The sequence below is a fragment of the Schistocerca nitens genome, chromosome 3 (assembly GCF_023898315.1).
Source record: "Schistocerca nitens isolate TAMUIC-IGC-003100 chromosome 3, iqSchNite1.1, whole genome shotgun sequence".
Lineage (NCBI taxonomy): Eukaryota > Metazoa > Arthropoda > Insecta > Orthoptera > Acrididae > Schistocerca > Schistocerca nitens.
Genome location: NC_064616.1, coordinates 247,847,643 through 247,874,989, shown reverse-complemented (window position 1 = coordinate 247,874,989; position 27,347 = coordinate 247,847,643). Strand labels below are relative to the sequence as shown.

Here is a 27,347-nt window from a genome sequence, read left to right as displayed (position 1 = left end):
AAATTCATAAAACTGATGATAATATCCTTGTATAAGTGATTCACAGATGAATAAAACTAATACTAACACTTTATCACTCTCACTTGCCAATAGAATAATTTGCTGAAAAAGGATATCAAACGTGTATTGACATGATATTCAACAATCTTTTAACACCGAGTATTTTACATGGGGAGTACTACTGTTCAAAACAGACTGCAGTCATCATGAAGGAGCAGCACTGGCTGTATGCCTCAAATTATTTCATGGCATCATTAATACTCTGAAATAAGGCAGTTCTATTTGCAAGCAATACTGGTTGTTCCACAGTCCACCATGCACCTGTGTTGTCACTGCAAGATATCTGAGTAAGTCTCAATCAGGTATGTGTACTAGAGCAAAACAAACGTTGTCCATTCAAGCTTTCGGAACCCAAGATCTTTTCACTACGAGTTAGAAGATCAGGTACAGGGTGTGAAGTTAGGAGAAATATACATCTGGACAAAATCCACATTTTGAAAGTTTACAGCATACGTTTCAAGTAACAATACATTCAATAACTTCTAGAGGCACAACAGTCCAGCTAATACACTGTACAATCCTAGAAATATGAATATGTCATATGTCAAGTATTGCCACCAGTGAAAATGTGCCACAAATACACACATACAGCAGCTACCCCAAACCAGTAATACGGAATAGCCACTAAACACTGAGCCACTTCCACAAAGAAACAAAACCTACACTGATGTAATTCTTCACGCTTTCCCGACTATCTGTTGACATCTTGGATGTTTGGGAATCCAGCCAGATGCTCGCGTCGTTCTCACACGATATTTCAACAGCGTGCCATGCTGTCTTCTTCAGGTGCTACCTGAGACTGTCTCAGGTTTGAAATATCGTGTGAGAACGACGCGAACATCCGGCTGGATTCCAGGATATCCAAGATGTCAAAATCTACACTGCCAATATTTCAGATAATACTGTAGTATGTAGTATTAGTCAGCCACACTCACACCTTCTCTATGTTAAACCATTCGTGGTAAAGAAAAAAGCTTTTATTTCACACAGTCTCACAACTTGAGCAGCAAGCTAGTAGGACACCACAGGTCAAATGAATTCAAGAAGACTTCTTGAAACACTTGCAACTCCTTTCAAGTGCCATCTCCAATACACTCGCACACACACACACACACACACACACACACACACACACACACACACATATCCATCCACACACATACAGACACAAGCAGACATATTTAAAGACAAATATGTCTGCTTGTGTCTGTATATGTGTGGATGGATGTGTGTGTGTGCACGAGTGTATACCTGTCCTTTTTCCCCCCTAAGGTAAGTCTTTCCGCTCCCGGGATTGGAATGACGCCTTACCCTCTCCCTTAAAACCCACATCCTTTCGTCTTTCCCTCTCCTTCCCCTCTTTCCTGATGAGGCAACAGTTCGTTGCGAAAGCTTGAATTTTGTGTGTGTGTTTGTGTGTCTATCGACCTGCCAGCGCTCAGCGCTTTCGTTCGGTAAGTCACATCATCTTTGATATAAACACACACACACACACACACACACACACAAGTTATTCAAAAACATGGTTACTCTATCTACAAACTTTATAAAACAGAACTAAGAGAAGGGAGGCAAGGTTCAAAGATAAGATTCATGAACTACCATTTGAATCTCTATTCACAGCAAGACAGTCCTCAGATAAATGTTCAAACCACTGTAGTAGGCAATGCTAAAACAAAGATGGCATGCATCACTGAATGGCATTTCTGTATTTCCACCTGACTAAAGTTTGCAGCCATGCAACGTAAAACTTCGGAACATTCTTTTCTGTTAATATATTTCACCTAAATTTAAATTTAGTGGAAATATGGTCCACAGATATCACAATATGTTATTTCAGTTTAGTATGTATTTTCCAGTACACCCAAAACTTTCCTTGATTCTTTTCCACTTGTCTGTCTCATATCTGGAACTGGATTCAAATCAGTGCAGTACAAGAAACTTCCATAAGCTCATTACTCTTATATTTAAATTTTATTTATCAGTGACCTTGAAAATACATTTGAACTCAACTCTTCATGATGACACTTCCACGTAGGTGGAGACCAATAAGAATTGTTCATTTGCCTGCATGTGAAGCACTAGTTTTCAAAGGAGACACACTGTCTATGTATGAAGAAGCGGTATACGGCTGTCATCTTGAGCAGTAACAACAATGTAAAGCTTGTAAATGTAGGATCATGCCAGCAGAAAGGTGAGCTCTAATGGGGTTCCTAATTAACTTATGCATATGCACATGACTTTTTATCCCCCCCTCTCCCCCTCACTCTCTCACCCCCCCCCCCCCCCCCCCCCCCACACACACACACAAAACCATCTCCACAGCATAACAGCAACACAAACTTCTTTCTATCTGTACGTGCATATCACTGATGCCATACTTGAACATCACTTTTATGACATCATCATCCCCATTTGGTACTCAATGAAACTTGGGCTACAAAAATGCATCTACATTTTATTCACCATGTTTAAATACTTGTAAATGCCAGTGCAAGCAGTTAAGCGAGTTCTTCTAAACCATTTTTCTTTAGCTGTCACAATCCTATGCCTACTATGTAACACTCAACACAGATAACTGTGACACATTTTGTACAATCTAGCACACATTTTTGATATTTATATATGAGCTCAATGGTCACACAATGGCAGTTTGTAGACACTCAGAACATTATATTACAGTAAACAAGCAACCACTCACATGTACCACAGAAGCAATCATATTCACTCACTCAACAGTAAAAATGTAGGCATTTGCAGCACCATCACAGACTCTTGCAGATTCATTTCTAAAGGGCGACTGATGACCTCACCGTTTAGTCCCATAACCCCCCCCCCCTCCATCAATCAATCAATCTATTTCTAAAGGCACAGTTTCCCACAATTTCCTTTCCAGCACTTATTCTCTAAACATGAGGGCATTCTTTCATCTAACTTATATCCTCTACCTACAATCAATACCCATTTTAACCCTCTTTTATGTCTTTACAGTGTCATCATTTCCTTTCTTGCTTATGATTACCTTTAACATTGTTTAGTTCATCACTTCTCTTCCAACTTTTTAAGTGATTAGCACATTCCACAACCCTATAGCATCTTATTCTTTTTTGTTTTTCTTTTCTGCAAACTGCATTGTCTCCTGGACCTCCAGTTCTAAGCGGAATATCTGCTAAATTTTCTGGTGTGCTCACTCTCAATTTCTTTCTCTTCACATTAAGAACACCTTAGTTCCAAGAACATGAAGAGCTGAAAACTCCACTATGCAGGCAGTCACACAGCAGTTCCATAAAGTAACAGTCACAATTTATTTTGCTATTTCAACTGAATACACATAATTAACATATAGTAGATGCAGCTCGATTAAGTAAGAACAGCTGAGGCAGATTTCCTCTAACATACTTCTTAAATTTTACTGATCAACAGTATTTTACACCAGGCTGATCCCTTAATGAAAATCACTGACAATTTCTTCTTGGAAAGCCACCTCAATACAGAATAATAAATATTACATTCATAAAGTTATTACAACAGACAAATGTCACAATAATGTTACACTAGGTGTCACTGACATATGAAATCAACAACAAAGTATGAAAAATGCAAACAACAAAAAATGCTTGCTTGGAAAACAAAACATTTTGCAGCTACAGAGTAACAATAATCTTATCTCAGCATTTCACAATCACATGACACCACAGCACTGTATTAAAACTATAGTAACTATACAATCTTGTCTTTTCACAGCTCCAGACAAAGTTCTTTTTCCAATTTTTCTGGTACATATGTAACTTGCAGCTCCTCATTCACTTAATAATTGCAGTAACAATAAAAGATGTCTTTGAAACCCCACCTATCAAACTCACAATAAGCCTCTTGCAATAGAAGGCACTGATACCAAGAATGTACATATCACTGATGATAACCCCTTGCAATAGAAGGCATTGTTACCAAAAGTGTGCATATCAGTGGTGATATATCAGGCAAACCCCACTGATATATCATATTGTGATTCCACAATTAAAGGCAACAAACCGACTAGTTCATATTGCATACTCCGATCCTGGCTGGTGAGCTGCATAAAATGAGTCACTCCGGTACTGGCATGTCCATACTACCACACGTCTATGCACTACTGTGTCTAACACAAGTTGGTCTTGTCACAAAGAACAGAACACACAAAAGCACTTGTCCGATTAACTCGTGCACTCTGCTCTGCATTGTAAGCAATCCCTGCAGAAAAGAGCTGACAAAGCATACTTTCGAATGAAACACCTTGCAACCACTGATAAAACAGCTGTATAACAGTCTCAATGGCTAAAAAGACGCCTTGCAAATTACTATTTCATGCCAACTGCAGAGCAGTTGTCTTTTCCCCTTTATTCCAAATCTACATCTCTATCAGTGTGTACCCAAACCTTCAAGACGGTCTTGCTCTATCATTGATTCTGATCATTTTGAGAGTACGAGTAGCTATCAAAAAGCATTTAACTGAAACTCATTCCAAAATTCTATCTCCTTCCTATTACGATGTCGTGTAGTTAGAAATACATGTAGTAACTCCATTCTCTTACTTTTCTTTGGAAAGGTCCATCCTGACCACATGGTTTTTACAATTCACAATGACCAGTTTTGTCTATTGCCATCTTTAGATACATTACAAACAGAAAAACTGTGGTGTGAAAACTGACTTCAATTAGCTGAGGTTAAATCTTCAAAATACTTCGGAGTACACAAGGAATAAATAAATAAAATACAAAATAACTAACAGCCATTCATACCAGCTATACATACCATAAAAAATATTCTGATGCAAGTATCAATGTCAATATTTATACAACTAAGTACATAATGATTGCTGGTGATGGCCTGACGGTGTCCTGTAATTATACATATAACTGCAGCCAGCAGAGGGCACTAATACTATTGTAAATTCAATGGTTAAAATGCAATATGTGCAGTCATAAATTAAAACTATTTCATATGGCAAAATCAGTATCTGACACTAAAACATAATTGACATATAATATGTGAAATAAAATCCATACTTAAAACACACATAAAGGGTAATACTAGAAAGCTCCTGGACTGGTAAAATTAAAAAGAATAAAACGTGTAAAAATAACAAAGCAATTAAACATGACCTTAGGTGAAAGATAGTTAACAAGACTATGATTATTTAATGAAAGACTCTACAGTCAGTAACACATTCAGAATGGAATCTAGCAAGTTCTGCCACAAGATAACTAAAACTTCTTTTGAACATAATATGAGGCAGTGCCATCTAGTCCACCCTGAATGTGCAACCAAGTGTAGAGACTATTAATCGCTGTCTTACTAAATTTGTTCCACTTACATCATATTTAATTGCTTTGTTAGTTTTACACCTATTATTCTTTCACATGATAACATGTTTAGTTCATTAGTTACATGTACCATAAATTATCTGAATGATTCTTTTATCAAAATGATGTGGAATGAGTTAGTTTACAGGATACACATACATGATTAGTGTTAACATTAATGATTACACCATTTCCTAGTGCAACTCATGCACTTAAAAATTGGCTTTAAAAAACAGGTTATCAGTTTGTAAACAGAAATTTATCCATGCAGCAAAAGGAGCTGTCCATGAAAAATAATTGTAGGTTAGATTTAAAATTTGCTTTGCTATCTGTCAGACATTTTATGTTATTGGGCAAATGATCAAAGATTTTTGAACTCTCTTCTGTGCCACCGATAGTTTAATAACAGATAATAATTGTCGTTTTTCACTCTAGTGTTGTAGGTATGAACTTCATAAAAAAAAAAAAAAAAAAAAAAATGCAATGGATTATTTATGACAAATTTCTTTAGTGAATATATGTACTGTGACAGTGCAGTTAAAAGTGCTTAGCTCTCTGAAGAGGTACCTACATAATGTCTGTGTGGGCGAACACCATATACTGCTCTTACTCCTCACTTTTGTGCAGTCAATACTTTCTTTCCAAGTTGCAAGTTTTCAGAAAATCATTCCATATACTGAGTGGAAATATGCAAAATATGTAAGGAGGTTAATTTGTTTGTTTCCAAGACTAGCAATTATACAAAGAGCAAAAGTCACTGAACTGAATTGTTTGAGAATTTCAGTAATATGCTTTCTCCAGTTCAAGTTTTCATCAATATGTGCACCCAAAAATTTGGAGCATTCTACCCTATTTACTAACTCCTGTCAATGTGCTGCTACATCAATCACTGACATGACTATTTGTCGTAAAGAATTGAATACAGGATTTAAAAAAATCAGGACGAGTCAATCTTCTGAGAACCATTTTATAATTATTTTGAAAACAACATTTACGATCTCTTTAGTTGCTTTCTCTTTAATAGGATTTATTATAGCATTAGTATCTTCTGCAGCACATACCAGTTCTGCTAATTGAAAGTTGAGTGGAAAGTCATGGACACACAGGCCTATAAGGAATAGGAGTGGACCCAAAATTGAACCCTGTGGGACTCCCTTTGTGATTTCTCACCAGTCACTAAAATTTTCTAACCTTCTGGAATATTTTGAATTATTCAGCACAACCTTTTGCATTTTGTTTCTTAAGTATGATTCAAACCACCTGTGCAGAAAGGCATCACTTCAGTAAAACTTGAGTTTTTCTGAGAGTAGCATGATCTACACAATCAAATGCTCTGGAAAGCTCACAAAAAAATACCAACAGGTGATATTTTATTATTTAAGTCTTGTACGATTTGACAAGTGAATGTATAACTAGCATTCTCAGCAGAGTAAGCCATCTGCAATCCAAACTGTGAAATGCTAAGTAAATTGCTTCTATTTAAGTGAGAGACTACTCTTGAGTACACTACTGTTAGCTTTCTTATGAAGAGGTTTACCAATAGCATATTTTAATCTGCCTGGAACAATTATTCTAAGGGCATTACAATAAGTAATAAGCTGGAACAACTTTTCAGAATTCTGTTTGACTTTCCATGAACAACACATAAGCTTTTGTTTCTGGAACTTTTGTAACTCTATTAATTTCAGTGAAGGATGTTGGTATTACTTCTAGCTGCTTAAAGTTCTGTGAAATGACATTTTTAATACAGCCTCTCACTTCTTCAACTGCACTAGTTAATCCTATTTCTGCTGCTACATTTAGAACGCGACTGTTAAACATACTTGCAACCTGTGAATTATCTGTCACAATATTGTCAATTAATTTAACTGTTATGGTATCTTGTACACTGTACGGCTGCCCTGTCTCCTGTTTGACAACAACCCATATAGTTTTAATCTTATCAAGTACTATACGTGTTATTAATTTCTGTCAGTATGTACATGCTTCATGACTTTTTAATGACTTTCCTTAATACGCAGGTAATGTCAGATCTTGACTTATTCTGGCCTTTATATAAATCTCAGTCTTACTCTTACATGTGATTTTAATTCCCTAAGTTAGCCACTGTTTTTTTTTTTTTTTTTTTTTTTTTTTTTTTTTGTTAACTTCTTACAAAAGCTACTTTCAAACACTGACACAAATTTACTATCGAATAACTTGAATTTGACATTAGCGCGTCTTTCTACAGATACCTCACCCCATACCACCTCTTTTAACTTACTCTTTAAACGTTGTTGTTGTTCTCATTAATAAGCCTCACTGTTTTGTATAAACCTGCTTCAGGGCTGTAAGGTAACATATGCTTTCTTTCCATTAATTGTGCATAATGATCAGATAATCCATTAACTATTGGGTACACGTTAATTGCTTGAGACTGAGCACTGCCTATAAAAATGTTATCAATCACTGACTTACTATCTTGTTGTACACAAGTTGGAAAACTGACTAGTTTAATTAGAATGAAACAGGCCAAACAATGATTAGAGTTGATTTTTCCTGTCCATTAAGTTTCGGAAATCTATGCTGAAATCTAAACAAACTATTAACTGTTTCTTCTTGTCTGACAGGTAGTTCAATAATGCATCTATATTTCTCACAAATAGCTAACAGTTTCCTTGAGGGGATCTCTAGACTGTTACAATTATCAGAGAAATATTCTATAGGAACAACTCAGAAACACATGCTGCTAGGTTCTGATCAATATGAAAACCATTTGTTGTGATATTTATGACTTTTGTGTCCAACTTTCACACATATCATGTCTCCTCCTTTTTTGATGTAAACTAAACACAAAAATGATGGTAGTTTACAATCCCTATTATTTAACTTACTCATCCCTGTGGTTATGTGGTGTTCAGAGAGGCACATAATATCTATCACTTCAGAATTTTCCACATCTTCTAGGCATAAAGAAGATAATCTCGTTTTTAAACTCCCAAATGTTCTGATGAAACAAATTAATTCTACTTTTCTAGAAACTGATACATATATTACGATCCTGTTCTGCTCTAAATTCTTTCAATGCTGTTTGTCTGTAATCTGACTGTAACCTAATAAATGTGCCCCTTCAACTCCAGTAATCACAGTTTTTTGTCTTGTGCACTTGCGGTCCCCCTGCAAGATGTTCAGCTAATCTTTCCTTCACCCTTTTATTCAGGTGCAGGCCACAATTTGTTTATCCCCATCTCCCAACTGCAGCAACAGGCATGACACAGATGAGATGTTATTTCTGTCAAATGCAAAATGCTGAGCTCTTTGTTAACATGGGTAACAGCTGTGATATCCCAGGGCTGGTTATGGCACTGTAAAACCTCCACAAACCTCACATGAACGTGTGACATTTCTGCTCCTATTTCCTCCAGGTCATCTTGAATGCTATATTAGAATATAACTAGCCTGCTCCTCCTACTGAAGTTACCTGATCATTTCCATCAAAATCTCTTCACTAGGCCATTATGTTCTCTGTCACTCGGCTAAGCTTGGCACTAGGTTTGACAATGCTTGTAACCTGGTATTCTACACCTAGCTTTTTCTGTAGCAATAGGCATTCACCTATCCCATGACAGCTACCTAGCAGCAAGACTGACTTCCTTCTACATGACTCTTCAACTGACCTGACCTTAAAGTTGTTCCTGTGACTCTGTTGCACTCTACTTTTCTCAAAAACTGGTTGAGGCTCTTCTATTTCAGGTCACAATGTCACCAGGCTACAACCTTTATATCATTAGACTTTACACATTTTATGAAGCTTGTAAGTATAGATTTTATTTCTACATATTGTATGTCAATCTACATTTTATTGTCAGACAGTCAGCCATACAAAATAATTTTACTTAATGACTACACATATTGCATTTAAACTATTGAATTTGTGGTACTTATTATTTGTGTACCCTAGCAATATTGTCCTCTCCTGGCTGCAGTTGTTTGTGAAGTACAGGATGCCTCCAGCCCATTCACGAGTACTCACTTTTTACCCTGTTGTGTACATATTTATGTTAATAATCGTATTAGAATATTGTTATGGTATGTATGGCTGATATGCATGGCTGCTATTTATGTTATTATTTTCTGTTTGTTATTTCTTATCTATTCTCAACTTTTTGCAGTTTAACCTCACCTGACTGAACATAATTTGTCACATCACTGTTTTTCTATCTGTAACAGCTGTAAAGACGGAAATAGCCAAAAGTGTTAATTGTGAATTATATAACTTACATAATCAAGATGGACTTTACAAATAAATTACAGACTTTATGTCTTCAAGCGACTTCTTCTTTTCTTCTTTGTGCCTGAGCAACAGGATAAGATACATCATTCTACCTGCAATTTCTAACAGAAAATTTCACTAGTTGTTCCAAGAGATTTGTTCCCAAACAACAGTAAACTTTTCTCACAAATTCAACCCAAAGCAGTCAAATTCAAACCTACTATGTGCAGAAAAATAAATCACACATTTTAAAAATATTAACACAATTATTTTTTGTAAAGTGATGACAATCAACTATGACTGGTTTATATAATAAAAACATTACTAATAATTTCTTGATTTTCAAGGTAATTATGACAACAGATTATAAAATGCTGATAGAACAGTTGCACACTAATTCCTGTGCCTTTTCTATATAGACATCAATTCTGATAGTAAAGAATGTATGATAAGTTTTCTCATATGATAAAAACAATACACGGGTATTGTTAAAGCATTAAGTCAGCTATCTTCATAGATATTACATCTGGGCATAAATGAAGCTAACAGAGCAACCATTTTCAATGCTGAACTCTTTAAGTTTATAATTGTCTCCCACAAACCTCTTTTACAGCACTTCATTTCATTTTTACCCAATCCTTGAAGATATACTTCCACTTTTCGTATCCATCCAATCACATCTTATACTTAGGCTCATACACAGTCATAAATTAATACCACACAGGCAATTCCTGCACAATAATTCACTTTTGGATATTTTTGTGAATATCTAAACAAAAGGTTGTGGCCAATGCTTTTTTATATATATATATATATCACACGATAACACTGATTTTCATTATATGCCATTGTGATTAAACAGGGATACTCCTAAATTTTCCAGTCCTGTAATAATATTCCTCAGTTTTCCAGTCTTGTAGCATTTCTGTTTCGAAGCAAACTTTTAACTGACGGCTTCACATTACAACTTCAACAAACTTTTGTTTTCAGAATTGCTTGTTCACCAGGTAACCCTTGCACAACTATGCATTTACTGAAAAACTCAAATCTGATGCTTTCTATATACACTTCGATAAATTATTAGTGAAATCACAGTTATGTCATTAACTAACATACACTGAGGTGGCAAAAATCATGGGATACCTCCTACTATTGTATCACATCCCCTTTTGCCCAGCATAGTGCAGCAACTCGACACGGCATGAACTCAACAAGTTGACGGAAGTCTCCTGCAGAAATATTGAGCCATGCTGCCTCTACAGCCATCCATAACTGCGAAAGTGTTGGAAGTGCACGTTTTTTTGCACAAACTGACCTCTGGATTATGTCACATAAATGTTTGACGGGATTCACGTTGGGCAACCTGGAAGGCCAAATCATTTGCCTGAATTGTCCAGAACATTATTCAAACCAATCATAAACAATTGTGGCCAGGTGACAAGGCACATTGCCATCCACAAAAATTCTATAATTCTTTGGGGAACATGAAGAATGGCTGCAAACTGTCTTCAAGTAGCCAAACATAAATATTTACAGTAAATGATCAGTTCAGTTGGACCAGAGGACCCAGTCCACTCGATGTAAACACAACTCACACCATTATGGGACCCCCACCAGCTCGCACAGTGCCTTGTTGACAACTTGGGTCTATGACTTTGTGGGATCTACATCGCACTCAAGCCCTACCATCAGCTCTCACCAGCTGAAATTGGGACTCATCATATCAGGCCACAGTTTCCCAGTTATCTAGGATCCAATCAATATGATCACGAGCACAGGAGAGGTACTACAGGCGATGGCATGCTACTACCAAAGGCGCAAGTGTTGGTCATTGGCTGCCATAGTCCATTAACACAAAATTACATCACACTGTCCTGATGGACATTTTCGTTGTATGTTTCACATTGATTTCTAAGGTTATTTCACACAGTGTTGTCTGTCTGTCAGCACTGACAACTTTACGGATACTGTTGCTCTCGGCTGTTAAGTGAAAGCTGTCAGCCACTGCATTGTTCATGATGAGATGTAATGCCTGAAATTTGGTATTCTCAGCACACTCTTGACACTGTGGATCGCAGAATATTAAATTCCCTAACAATTTCTGAAATGGAATGTCCCATGCTTCTAGCTCCAACTACTTATGTGTCCAAAGTCTGTTGATTCCTATCTTGTGGCCATCATCATGTCAGATACCATTTTACTCAAATCAACTGAGTACAAATAACAGCTAATCAAATGCACTACCCTTTCATATTTTGTGTATGTGATACTACCGCCCTCTGTATGTGTGCATATTGCTATCCCATGACTTGTCAACTCCATGTAGTTGCTTATTCCCACTGAAACAGTACCAAAACTGAGAAATATGTTATTTCATTATTGACGAACCATCAACAGATGACAATCATGAGTATAGACAATAGTTTTCAACGAACCTGTAAGTTGTTCTCACAGTTATGCAAAATTCTCTTTTCTTTATGTGCATCCTACAGCTTTCCCTAAGGAAACATATTCACCATGTTGATAATGACAGTTAATATTCTGTTTTCCATCTTTGCATGTAGCATATTTTGATTGCCAGTTCTTTATCTATGGACCTCTTTTCTGTTTCGCGCGCATCCTCGATGATTTTATGCCCAATCATTCAAACCAAAAATCTTTCGCACTGATGTGCAGCTATAGGACATTACCTGCTCAAATAAGAAAGGACGCAATCTTGACCTATAGCAGGTGTCTTCCCAACTTACCAATTTCTATCCTCAAAATGATTTCATACTTCCTTAGTTACTGAACGCGTTCACAATCCGCAAGTTGGCCACACTCATTCCAATCTTCAGATAATTTTTTAAACTGTGAAAGCATAAGTTGAATGACATTAAAGATTACAAAACACTCTTTTGCACTTGTGAGTCAATATTTTCACCGAAGACTTTATTGATTGGCAATAATCATTCTTTTTCTGGATTGCAGTTGTATGTCTATTTACTACACTGGTCACATTTGTTTGTAATTGATGTTCAATCACACTCAGAAACATACCAAATATTCTTCGTGTCTGCTTTCATGTGTGAACAATTACCGCCAGTACTATAACAATTATCATGTTACCAAATTTCTCTCCAATTGGTGTTGTTCTGTATCTAAGCACTCATTTTACCACAATGTCAATAATATCCATTAATCATTATAAATGCTATTCCTGCTGTGAGAAACTTTGTTTCATTCACACTACATAATTTAAATTAACAGATTACATCCCTCACAAAAGGGTTTCAAAGCACAAAATCTTTCTGTTTGTCCTTCAGCAAGACCTCTGCTACAAGTGATGTTTGCCATTTAATATGTTCAGCTACTCTTAATTCCACAAGTTATGTTGAAAGCACAGAAATGTTCAAGTCACTGTCCACTACTTCTTGTTGGATGTGTACACTTCATTCAGAATCTCTGACAATTAATCACATCTCCCTCATTGCAGAGAAATATTTTTTTTTTTCCTATTGTCACAGTAACTACTGTAGAGTGAATTACCTTTCACTTTCATCATTTATTCACTTTAATAATGCTGTTCTTGTACCAGAGATTTATCAGCTTCACAGTGGATGCTTCTTTTCATCTTTCTCAAGATATGAGTGGCAATTTATAAATAATAGCTATGTCACTTCATTTTTTTTAAGTCAACAAACAAATGGATACACTTCTCTGTTGGTAGACATCATCTGTAGCATCACCTTGGGAAAAATCCACCTTCTGCTACACAACCATGCATTAATAGTCATTTGGATTTCAATAACAACTTCATACAGTGGTCCACAACAGTCACCCTCCACTTCAACAAAAAAGTTTGGATTATACACAGGATTCTGCGTTGTTCAGTGTGTCAGTTTCCTTCCAACATCAATAATAATGCATAAAGTGTGTGTACCAGCATAGATACATTTATTTATTTATTCATCAAAGCATCTTCTCACGATTATATAGGATTTGTCAAGGCAAAATAGTGCAAATCAACAGGCCAAAATATACAAACCATAGCATATACAGTGTGCTTCGTGAGTATAGAACAGGTAGCCCATTGCCACAAAACAATGTTTGACACTGGATTCTCTTAACCATTTTTACACAGCTCCATGTATAGCAACCGAAGTTCACTGATAACCACTATTCCAGAAAGGCAACATGGATATCATCATCTGCAGCCCATTAAATTAAATCTATAACTTTCATTAGAATTGACTGCAGTGTTTCCACTTTTTTCTGTCTGTAATTGGCCTTTGTCCCATCCCCTGTAGATGAACTGGGTTATCTGAAAACAGCACAATTTTGGTAAATGTCCAATGCTTTGGATTCTTTGGCACTGTTTCTACTTCATAATTTGCATAGGTACAATATTCTGGGGTAATACATTCACCTTCGGCCAGGAGGGAAAAAAAACACTGTAGTAATGAGGTTCTCGCCCTAATTTCTATTTCTCTCACAGAACAAAACAACTGTTTACTGTGACACCTAACCAAAAAATATAATTATAGAAGAGACGTCACACAGTTCATCCAGTTTGTTCCACCAGTGTTGTCAACCAGTCATATGTAATATATCTGCAGGTATTACTTTTAGTAGACAAGAAATACAACTGCAGAAACCTTTCAAACAATGATCACCACAATTTTATTATTTATCTATACAAACTGGTAGTGAAATGAATTAATGTATGGAGTTACATCTGGCCATTTTCCATTAGCATGCTAGTGCTGAGCTGAGATTTCTACCCCATTCCTACTAATGGATAATCTTGCACAGGTGTTGGCCATAACACTCCTCCATATGCCCTCATTTCATCTCAACACTGTTTTCTTCAGCTGCTTCTTATTTCTTCTTCCAATGATGTCCACTCTACAGTGCTCTATCTGATATTTGATCTTCTTGTCACATGTTCTACCTAGTACCATCCCAGAGCCCACAGCCTGGTGGTGAATGTAGCTGCCTCTAGGTCATAGGAACCAGAGTTCAATTTCTGGCTAGGTTAGAGATTTTCTTCATTCGGCGGCTGGGTGTTTGTGTTTTTCTTATCATTCCACTTCATCTTCACTGACACACAAGTTGCCCAAGTGGAACCAAATAGAAAGACTTCAGAGCGGGTCTTCAGACCAATAGTGCCTTACAATCATTTCATTTTCTCACCATTACGGCAATTTAGCTTGGGTCAATGATTGATTTACAATGTTTTATTTCATCTTCCTTTATTTCTAATTTTTTATGTATGTTTTCTCCAAACAATAGAATGGTGTATTTTTCATATAAGATACTGTTAACAGTCCCTCACCAGTTCCCACACAGGTCACTTTTTTCCAGCTTTCTTCTTTTCATGTTAATGTGTAGACTAGCATGCTTACTCGCTTTGTTAAATTGTTCAAACTTCCCCTGCAAATGAACTGATTATTTGAGAACATCACAATGTTTGTAAAATTCAGATGCTTTGGATTCTTTTCTACAGTGAAGATATAATGAGCTTCACATCAAACAGTCTTAAATGCATCTTTTGTAGCTGATGTACATAAATTTGGTGAGATAGATTCTTCTTTCGTTGAATCTTGTTCCAATGCTCAATTTACTTTTGCTCCCCCTTTAACTGTATTTAATTGTACTGCACTGTTATAAAAAGATTTTATTTGGCACATATATCTTATAGGTCTCTATGATTAAGTATGTATCTTGTAGGTCTTTATTTTGTTGTAATTCTTAAGCACTTTATAATAAGTCGAGATTCAAAGGATGTAAAAGGTTGAACCATATTTTATTCACGATATTTCTCTGCCAAAGTATTTAAAACCTAGTGTACAGACAATCAATTCTGAGGAGTCCTTCCATAAACTGGTTTGTTCTGCTGAGCGGAACAGACTAACGGCAATTTTACCTAATTTTGTTTTAGACAGAAGCCACTGAGAAGAGCTGCATAAATATACAGATACTATGACTAAATTAAAAATTTTGAATTTTCCAACTGATTCTCAGTAACCCAAACAAGCTGGTGAAGAGCTGACAATGTAAAGTTCTGCTTTCTGGCCCTAGACAGGCTAATCGGGTCTGACTGAAGGGATGGAGGGAGGGAGGGGGGGGCAGAGAGAGAGAGAGAGAGAGAGAGAGAGAGAGAGAGAGAGAGAGAGAGAGAGAGAGAGAGAGAGAGGGGGGGGGGGAGGGGGGGAGAGAGAGGGGGGAGAGAGAGGGGGGGAGAGAGGGGGGAGAGAGGGGGGAGAGAGGGGGGGGAGAGAGAGGGGGGAGAGAGAGGGGGGAGAGAGGGGGGAGAGAGGGGGAGAGGGGGGAGAGGGGGGCGGGGGAGTGAGAGGGGGAGAGGTGGGAGAGGGGGGAAGAGAGGGACTTAGAGAGCATTAATACAGCTCATAGTTTTCGAAGTTAATATCAATCCAAATACCATCACTGACTCAGCATGACTGTATCATAATGTAACTTACATATATTTTCTGCCAACATTCATGATGTCATAAGGTGATGCAAATTAACACATTATATGTGCAATTTCAGCACTATGAATAGCCTCATAAAATAAATCTCTCTGTTGAAGCTATCTTGGAAGTTTATGGTGCAAATAAATATTTGCAAAGCTGGCAACAAAACAAAGATTTAGAAATATGATGATGATGATGATGATGATGATGATGAAGAAGAAGATAATAATGATGATGATGAAGTCCAATACTCCGAGGAGCGTAGGGGTCGAAGCGGGAGACCCGCACCACCGACTAGGCAAGGTCCTAGCGGATGTGGTTTGCCGTTGCCTTCCTCTGGGAAATACAGGGTGTTTATAAATGAATATCAGGGTTTTAATGCTTTATACTATTTATTACATTAAACTTACATTTATAAATGATATGTCAAATGAAAGAGCAACTCAAACAATTTTACCAAGAATCCTATAAATGTTCAATGTGGAAAAGCAAAGTATGCAATTGGTTGAACTTCACTGTACCCAAGTGCTGGATAGGCCACAAGGGCACAATGACAGGGCTTGCTTTGCATGGCCTCCACGTTCACCCGACCTAATGCCATGTGAATTTTTCCTTTGGAGCTTCATCAAGGATCATGTGTACGTGCCTCCGCTACCAGCAGACCTCCCTGAATTAAGAAACTGGATTGAAGCAGCTGTTGCTACAATCACTGAAGACAAACTTATCAACGTTTGGGAAGAACTTGGCTATAGAATTGATGTGTGCCATGTGACAAATGGTGCTCACATTGAACATTTATAAGGTTCTTGGTGAAACTGTTTGAGTTGCTCTTTCATTTGACGTATCATTTGTAACTGTAAGTTTAATATAATAAATATTATGAAGTGTTAAAACCCCGATATTCATTTATAAACACCCTGTAGGATAATGAGACACAAATGGAGCCTAATGTGACGAAATAATTACAATGCATGGAGGAATCCAATTCCCAGTTGGCAAAGTCATTATAGTGGAAGACGACAACCAGTTTCCAAAACCGATGCAAAGAACCAACTTTTGCACTCTTTCCAACGCATCAATACAGACTAATATTGCTGCAGAGACAAGCATAAGCATAAAAAATGCTGTATAGATACTGAAGAAACATTATAGCATCTATCCAATAGTGTTTTAATGAAGCAGCGCAGAAATGGAAGTAAAAAAACTACAAATATGAAGAAGAAGAAGAGTGTATTATTACATAATAAGGAAGTTTAGTTCTGCCTTGAGCAATGGATTTTTCTTCTTCTAGTACCCTTCCAGTTTCAGAGAAGTTTCTTCAGCTTCAGTGGGCTTTACTTATACTCTGTTAAACAACATACAAATTATATTTGCATTATGATATTTATGTATTTTTGTGGTTATAATATTTATACTGAGAAAATATTAACAGAAAAAATACATACATACCTAAGTATTACATACTGTTGTTCAAAAGTCTGTATGGTACTTGCAGCATGGCTATAATTATTGCCTTCCAGTATGTCATCCGAAATTTATAACAATTGATCAATGTTCTGTTACCTAATTTCCCAAATTTTAGGTGTAATATGATATTATCCATATTTTTTATGTTTCTTCTGTTTCCTTTTCATAGCACTAATTACATTATATTAAGTTGTGTTGTATAAATGAGATATTTGTTATTTTACTCTCTGACTAGCATTTTTTTTTTTTTTTTTTTTTTTTTTTGTGTTACAGTACTATTTTTTCAGAAAAAGGTGTTGAAATGAATGTTGATTGTGATTAGGCTTTGTAAAATGGCGAGTGGGGTGGGGATGAAGAACAAAACCGCGAATCTTTGTTTACTACACAACATAATATAATAACAATAGTGCTATAGAAACGAAATAGAAAAAATAGAAAAATATCAACAACATCACATTTCGCCTTTGGAAAATTACACAGCAAAACTGTGATATATGGTTATTAATTGCATATGACACACTGGAAGGCAGTAATTATAGCTGTGCTGCAAATACTAAACAGACTTGTAAACAATAATATGTAATGCTAAGGTAAATATTTATTTTTTGTGTTAATATTTCTGTTAGTACTTTGCTTAAGGCAAATACTATAACCACAAAAACAGGTAAGTATCATAATGAAAATATTCTTTGGATGTTGTGTACCAGAGAATAAATAAAATCCACTGTAGGTGGAGAAACTTCTCTGAAACATGTATGGGTACTAAAAGAACTGTGTTTGCTCAAGACAGAATCATATTATCTTCTTACATATTAGGAAGCAAACTCTGACAAAAAAAAAAAAAAAAGCTTCAACCACAAAACATATTCACAGATGTGCAGCAGTCTTGAAGAGCTAGGAAAATAATTCCAAGGGTATGTTGAGAATCATCATTACATGAATACTTAAAGATGATAGTGCAGTCATATATTTACTCAATAACCATTCAGTACTGATTAAAAATGACACTGCTTTGTTAGAACCTGGGATAGGAACACCGGGAACTATGACAGCTGTTTTGAATTCAATACAGTCAGAACAACAGAAACAGACAACAGCTATGTCCTTGCAACTGATTTGCAATATCTGAAAAAAAATGAGTACGGAAATACACAACCAGAAAAAGCACGGCAATGTTTCAATGCTGAGGGATTAAATTATATAGGGCTTAGGTGCACTTTGTGCATCATACATACACAATGCAAACAAATTTACAAAATGATAAAATGTAAATTTCACAATTACTTTGAGGCATGTAAATGCCTCAGCACCACCATGTGTGGAGAAAGAGCTTGAGGTTTTGCAACCAAGCTAGAAATATCCACATCAATTCAGTAGTAACAAACTGCTTCAAAGCACCATAATGCCATTCACAACCCTGAAAACTAAACTAAACGGTCAGGTGGATAGGGAAAGTATTTTCTGGACACACATTACAGTAAAAACTGTTCATATGCTATTGGATTCCAACATTTTCAGTAGGGTGGTATTGTTTACAACACCTCACAGCCCACTAAACTTGGCTGGATTACTAAAACTAAAAGCGAAGGTGAGAGACAAGGCTAATGCATTAACACTTCTCAGACTAGTTTCCTACAACTCATGGAACACTGTTGTATCCAAAATCCTATACATTACTTGTGAAAAGAAATGTCAAAGTTATTAGTATTGCAATTAGCATTAGGCTGTATACCATGCATATGGAACTCACTTTAATAACGGTTTTATTTGGTAAACGTTCATCTAAAAAAGTTTCTAACTCAAGTTTCCTTGTACCAATAACAATAATTAGTACGACTCTGCTTTCAATTTTGTTACAGACATCCAGTTGAAATCGCTACTTCTTCAGCAATTTAGTACTTTCTCTGCACTAATGGTTTAGTAGCAAATATTCATCGCTTTCACAGCCATGACAGCACCCTTCAATTGATACCTTTTGTCCTGTGACCAACGTCTTTAAAGAAAAAAAAAAAAAAACTTAACAACAAACACAATAATCTACTCAAAAAATCTAAAAGATATGGGAAGTATTACTTCTTGTGCAAAATCATTTGCATTTGACAACTTACTTCCTGCAAGCCCTATAGTCACTTTTCTATTTAATTATTCATCCAGTGTACATTTGACAATGATGTAAGATTTGTCATCATGATACAATGAAAATAAGCAGCTTAATATACAGGCACCCAGAACATACGATTTTTAGGACAATAGGACACACGGTCAGCTGTGTCCTTGTCGATGGAACCATCCCATCATTTGTCTGAAACGGTATACAGAAACTACAGAAAACTATAAAAAGGCTGACTGAATATGAGGTCCATCTCTTAACAACTACACTGCCTCATTCAGTTGGTGGTTAAAATGCCAGTGCCAAGTAGACAATGAGACTTTAAAAATTTCTCACTATTAACATTATGGCATGTTTAAGGCAATCAGCTGATCTTAAAGTCACCGGCAACAATGTAGCTGTTACTTTAACAGAAAACATGTAACTTCTGCAAAAAAAAAAAAAAAAAAAAAAAAAAAAAAAAAAGGAGAGAAAACAAACAAACAAACAAAAAAAAAAGAAAACTGATGCTCACTCTATATGCTTTGCTGAGAAAACATTCATCCCACTATGCAAAACAGGATTTCTTATAAAAAATAATCATAATTAATCATCTAAGAGACGAGCTGTACCTAATGTTACAGTACTACAGAGAAATATATGAAAGACACTTCTGGGATATCCAACATATACTTCCTTCAAAACCAAAGATAGTCTCTACAATGTTGTACTGTATAAATCTGTGTGTGTTCTTGCAACAGGCCCTGAGAAACCATCTGTGCAAGAACAAAGTTCACGTAATAATAAGTACAACTATTGAGGAGGAAATTGTCTGTAACTGCAATATGAAACTTTTAAATACCTAATATAGCTGTACAAAATATTTGCAATTGCACATTAAACAGCTGTGCAAATATATATGCAATTGCACATCAAATACATAAAAAAGAAATGCCAAAATACAATTCCAGCTTTCTGTATCCCTGAGTTTCATATATAAAAATTAAATATTGCCAATCTGCTATTTCAAACTGAAACAAATAATCAATGAAAGCGAAATCTCATCTTAGGTATTCCCAAATAACCAGTACAGAGAGTTATATGTTACTGGTTTATCAAAGATGATACCTACCAATGATTTTAGAGGGGTGCACATAACTTATATTTTTTAAGACACTTGTTCTTAACTTTTAACACAACATAATAACACAAAACCAGAAAAAATGTATACATGTGAGGCATGATATAGCCTTCTTTAATGTGTACAGTAAAGGATCTGCCTATAAGAACAATTTTCTCAAGTGTATTACAGTTTCTAATATTTGTGTTTAAGAGAAATAAATAAGTGAAGTCTTTCCTACAAAATAAATGAGGGTTCAAACTAACCACATGAAGTGTACAATACATGCTGTATGCTACACGGCATTCTAAATAACACCCTAAATTAAGGAAGGAATAAATCTGCCAATGCATAATCAACACTTATTTACATTTTTGACTCTCATCTCAAAATTGTCCTCTGACCGCTAATTTGTCAAAACCAGACATTCTAGACCACGGATGTGTACAAAATATAGGTTGACTCTTACATTTATTTATTTGTTCATTTAAATGGCATCATTACATGTTTCGAACTGACAGGTTCAGCACCAGACGGTCTGTTCATGTTAAGATATACTTTACATTAGCTATCACTTTGTGTTCTCCCAAATGATGAAACTTCCTCGTGGTGGTGGTACCCTACAGATACATAGACACAGTCTCACATTTTGTTTTGGTTGTACCGCATCACCACCACAAGAAAATTTCATCATTTGGGAGAACAAAATGTGAAAGCTAATGTAAAATGTATCTTAATGTGAACAAGTCGTCTGATGATGAACCTGTCGGTTCGAAACCGGCAACGGCACTATTTAAATAAATAAACAGCATTATAAAAAGTGGCTGCTGTTATCTTCTCTGTAATAGTCAACTTGTCTTTCGTGACGATTTAGGTAGGCCTATCATGTTTTCTCATACGAGCTAATAGCACAAATAAAGGTGTGACAGATTTCCACAATATGTGGCACTTACCTGGCAAACCTCTAGAAGTAAAATAAACACAAAAGTATTTTAAAATCTTTAAATAAAAGTGCCATTGCGCTGAATGATCTAAGGCTCACTTTAGGCAAGCCGTAAAATGACAAACTATACTGAACACACACAAATGCATAAAATAAACGCTAAAGTCCATATGCCCCGCCATCCATGTTAGCACCAATTAGCTGACTTTCATACTTTGATAAATGTGATTTACAAGTCCTGGACAGGGCACACATTTTCAACAGTCCCCGTTGCCAGAATATCCAACTTCATATTGCATGGCAATTAAAACATTTTCACAAAACACCATACACACAACCTTAAGCTGTGGGTTCTGATTGTTACACTGTAAATGCTAACAAGTGATATCACACTTTCACAAAACCTTAAAATAGGATAACAAGTCATAACCGTAATAATACAGTGAACAACATTACATAAATGACTATACAGTTGCACTGGACTAATCAGTATGACAAAGCCTCTCAATTTTCTTTAGCCAAGTTATCTAGTCAATACAAAATACAAATGACAACAAACTTTGTATTTCTACATAAATCGTCTTGTGTCGCAGATATAAACTTGTTGTGACTAGTACACGTACTAGTCACAACACATCACTTTATCAGTCACAACAGATACACTGGAACAAAACAACCCTCCACCGCTAAAATTACAGCTTAAGAAAATTGGCAACCAATCAAGAAATTGTAATGAAAACGACAAAATCTCCGTATCATTTCCATCACTGCAAAAAATTCACCCTAGTGTCAAAAAAATCTAGATGGAAGCATCGAAATATAATATATATATACACAAATTCGTAATACGCGACTTCGAAAATTTTTTGTGTGCAATTCCCGGATAAACTACTGATAGCGTCCGAGAACTGGCTCGAAAACTGTAAATATGTAAATTATTACAAAACAGTGTACTACCAAACTTACATTCTTTCCACTAACACTTCCACGAGACGCAAGTAATTACTTAAACTTATTATAGCATAATGCACTGGCCATTGCGTTACAATCAAAGGTTGAACTACCTATACAGCTGGTTTAAAAAAAGGATGGGCTCCTTAACGTCAGTTTGTAGATACAGAACGGAAAACCCATAACAGAGGTTTCATTACTGCAATATGGTCGAAAACAAACAATTCAAACACCAACCAGCATCAGGGTCTCGGCAACAAACTACCTTTATGAAACGCCATTTTGCCGCACTGTTTACAAAGACACGCAAATGCATATGGTAACAACTACTACGCTAAATGAACAATACTAGAAGTTTACGAGTAAATAATATGACTTACGCACTACACCTACCTGTCACTGACAGCAAAACAGTTGGTTTCAGCCCACACACAAGCATATTTAAAAGCCGACCGTCGCACGCGCACTCACTTCTTTAACACACATACCCAACTTTTATAAATGGTATATTTACATACTATAAAGATACGGAAAGCAAGATGTTAAAATTATTGATTACTTCCACGACCTCCGTGTAACTCTAAACAACACAAGAACCAGTGATGGCGGCCATCAATTGCAACAAAACAAAGGTCTACCTATACAACCCTAGGCCGTAAAACCAAAGACAAAATTTGTATTATGAACGCACTTCGATTATGTCATTCTCTTTGCTATACAGGTGAAAAGTAGAATTATCCTACAATTTTTTACCGCCCCCCTCCCCCACTCCAAGTTAAAATCGTTACAATATGGTGATTTCTGGATGCTCATGATGTGTCCCATCGACCTATTCCTTCTTTCAATCTAATTGTGTCATAACTTTACTTTTTTAATTCAGCACCTCTTCATTCGTTACTGCTTATACCATACAAATCATCAGAATTCTTCTGTAGCACCATATTTCAAAAGCTTTATTCTCTCATTTTATGGACTGCTTCTGCCCAGTTCTAAGACAATATATCTTTTTAGCTGTGTTAATGAAGACACAAAGCGCAAGATCTGGGTGTGCAATAAATGTGACGACTATGGTTCAGATGGCTCTGAGCACCTCCTAACTTATGGTGATAGCAACGGAAAAATACTCTCCGTTTTACTTCATGAAAATATGAACTCAGATTATTCTGTGTTTGCTAAGGTCGAAACTGGTGCTATACGTAATTCTATTGTACAAAGTTTAATCATGGAAACAAACAAACTGAACTAAGACAACTGTATTGTGATCACAGAAGTCACCAATGATGTGCACAAAAACGAAAGCAAATCACCACTTTAAAGTTACAGGAAGTTAGTGGCACAACTGATCCACACCAATGTAGTCATAACTAACATACTAGTATGGTACGACCTCCCAGAGTGATCGTATGTTAATAGGGAAACAAATGATCACAATTCAGTGCAACAGAAAGTATGTAAAAAATTAGTAATGTATGCTTAGTAGATGTCTGCAAACTGAACCGAGATGAACACACATAGCATGGATTTCACATGAACAGGAAAGGGAAATTAAGGTTAGTGAACGAAATAAAAGGTCTCTGTGCCCTATTCAGAAAGAGGAAGTAACCATTCACCCTACATTATAACTGCAAGGCTCTTTTAGAGAAAATAAACATTTCAGCAGTGCTTCATTAACAAAAACTACAATAAATGATATGGTGACATCTGCATATATGTATTCTTCTATGTTAAATGAGAATAATGTAGAACTACTAGAACTAACAAGTAGAATAAATGGTCCCAATAATTCTGAGGTAGACGTATTAGCAACAGCTTACACTGAAAAAAATGTTCATGTACAGTTAAAAGATAAACTCCTGGAATTCCAATACTGGCTGGAAAAGTTAAATGGTAGCATACTTATGATAAATGTAAGCTGGTTATCAGATAATGAATTAGAGTTAAATGTACCAAATGGCTGTGAATTAATTACAGGTTACTGCAGAACAAATATGAAACATATTGGAGTGTCTATTTTCATCAACAAAACACTGAAGCTAAGGTATGAAATTATAGATGAAAGAGTACTTCATATAAAACCTAAATTTGAAGTTTCTGCAGTACAGTTTCCAAGACTGGAAATTGTAGCAGTCTCTATATATTGTCCTTCCAGACAAAGTGAAGATTTTTTTATAGAACGCCCTCAGAAACTTGTAGTCTTGTATCTCAAGTATAAAAACAGCAGAGATTTAATATTTGGTGATACTAATATAGACGTTAGGTTTTGCAGGAACATTGTAAGCAATTTACTTAATACATTAAGGTCACAAATTTTTACTGTATGAATGACAAGGCCACCAGATTGAATGCATGTTTGGATAACATTATCCATAATTTTCATTTGAAAATATGTCAGTTTAATACAATCATAATATGTATTTCCGCCCATGAAGTGCCGTAGATTAGAATTCCTTTGAATCAATAAACAGATACTAGTCAGGAAAGAATAATCAGGCCCACAAATGCAAAGAAGCTAAACAGACGAAAATCTAGACTAACATTACTAGACTGGAATGAACTACATACAGATGTTATGGCTGCTAATAAGTCAACCAAAACATTTTTAGAAGTGGTAATTGAAATCTTTGAAGAAATATGCTTTAGGTATGACAAGAAACATTACAAGCATAAACCCATTCCAAACTGGAAAGTTTGAAACATTGGTACACACCACAGCTCAAAGACTTAAAAAATTTGATGCTCCTGTATTATGACAGGTCACACAACAGTAAAGCACATAGGGATAAATACAAGATCATAAAAACGCACTAAAGGTATGCAATCAAGACAGCATAACGCAAGACCAATGATGGATACATTCTTGACTCTTTAAATAAATGTAAAGCAGTATGGGCGGTAATCAAAACTGAAATAAATTATCAACAGAAAGATTACAGTATTCCAGTTCCTTGTGATCCACTAAATAAATATTTTACCAATCCTATATCAGAAACCAACATCAAGGATAATGTGAGCAAGGCAGAAGCACTACTACCACCATTAGTCAATAAGGCATCTGAATTTTTTGAATGGAGTTATGTAAGTTGCGACATGTCAGTGAAGCAATAGCTAGACTCAGTAATTTCTGAAGAGAAGATCTCTATGGCTTTTCTAATTTCCTTATCAAACAAATAAGGAAAGAGATACAATGCCCTTATCAAAATTATAAACAAATTGTTAACAGGGGGAGTGTACTCATAATGCCTAAAAATATCCACAATCGAGCTGGTTCATAAGAAAGATAGCATAATATCACCTGACAATTACTGACCCATTTCACTAGTCCCTATTATTTCTAAAATAACAGAGCACTGTATACACCAGCAGATGAATCAATATTTTGAATTTAATGACCTAATCTGTCCTGCACACTATGGCTTTAGATCTACTCCCTCTACTGTGAAAGCACTTGACAGTATCATGACAAAAGTACATGACTGCTTTGAGAATAAGTCAATAAGTATTGCGACACTACTGGATTTAAGGAAAGCCTTCCCTATACTATCGTAATAAGAAAACTACAGCACAGTGGAATAGGGGAGAAAGCTCTCCTCCTACTGCAGTGACACCTAAGCAATAGAATACAGTTAGAGTGTGTGAACGACCAAAAATCAGATTCTATACCTGTTAAAAAATGAATGCCACAGAACTCCATACTTGGGCACTTTCTGTTCATTGCACAGGGTTATCAGAATTTGCGTGCATGACGAGGCGATTGCCTAATTTTAATGCTAAATAACTAGGACATGGTGGCAAGGTATCGAATTTTTTTCTCAACTTTTATGTCTTAGTACAGCCTGCCATGCAACGTCCCTACAAGTTTTTCTGAAATCTTCTGACCACCCTGTATATATAAAAGCCCTGCCCTCCACATTGCCCTGTGACATTGTACTATATGCAGTCGACAACACATTAATTGCTCAGAATAACAACATCTACATCTACTTAGATTCTTCACAAGTCACCATACGGTGTGTAGCGGAGAGTATCCTGTACTACTACTTGTCATTGCCTTTCCTGTTCCACTTGCAAATAGAGCGACGGAGAAACTACTGGTTACATGCCTCCGTATGAGTCCTAATTTCGTCGTATCTTGTCTTTGTGGTCATCACGTGCTTGTTATGTTGGTGGCAGTAGAGTCGTTTGGCAGTCAGCCTCAAATGCCGTTTCTCTAAATTTTCTCAATAGTGTTTCTTGGAAGGAATGTCGCCTTCTCTCCAGAGATTCCCATTTAAGTTCCCAAAGCCTCTCTGTAACACTTACTTGTTCAAATACCTCTGAATTGCTTCGATGTCTTCCATCAGTCTGACCTGATATGGATCCCAAACACTCGAACTATACTCAAAGATACGTAGCACCAACGTTGTATATGCGGTCTTGTTTACAGGTGAACCACTCTCTCCTAAAATTCTCTCAATAAAGTGAAGTCGACCATTCGCCTTCCCTACCACAGTTCTCACACGCTCATTTCATTTCATATCGTTTTGTAACGTTACGCCCAGGTGTTTAAACCACTTGATTGAGTCGAACAGGACACTAGTAATACTGAATCCGAAAATTACAGGTTTGTTGTTTCTACCCATCCACATTAACTTACATTTTCCCACATTTAGGGCTACCTGCCATTCA

At 36.2% G+C, this 27,347-nt stretch overlaps 1 protein-coding gene across 1 annotated transcript in view; it reads right to left on the bottom strand.

The window, feature by feature from the left end:
• Positions 1–23,277, bottom strand: part of LOC126248208 (uncharacterized) — a 341,739-nt gene extending 318,462 nt beyond the window's left edge. The window contains exon 1 of the mRNA XM_049949021.1: positions 23,076–23,277. The gene's annotated coding sequence lies outside the window, so the exon portion shown is untranslated. The remainder of the gene's footprint in view (positions 1–23,075) is intronic.
• Between the last annotated feature and the right edge of the window lie 4,070 nt (positions 23,278–27,347).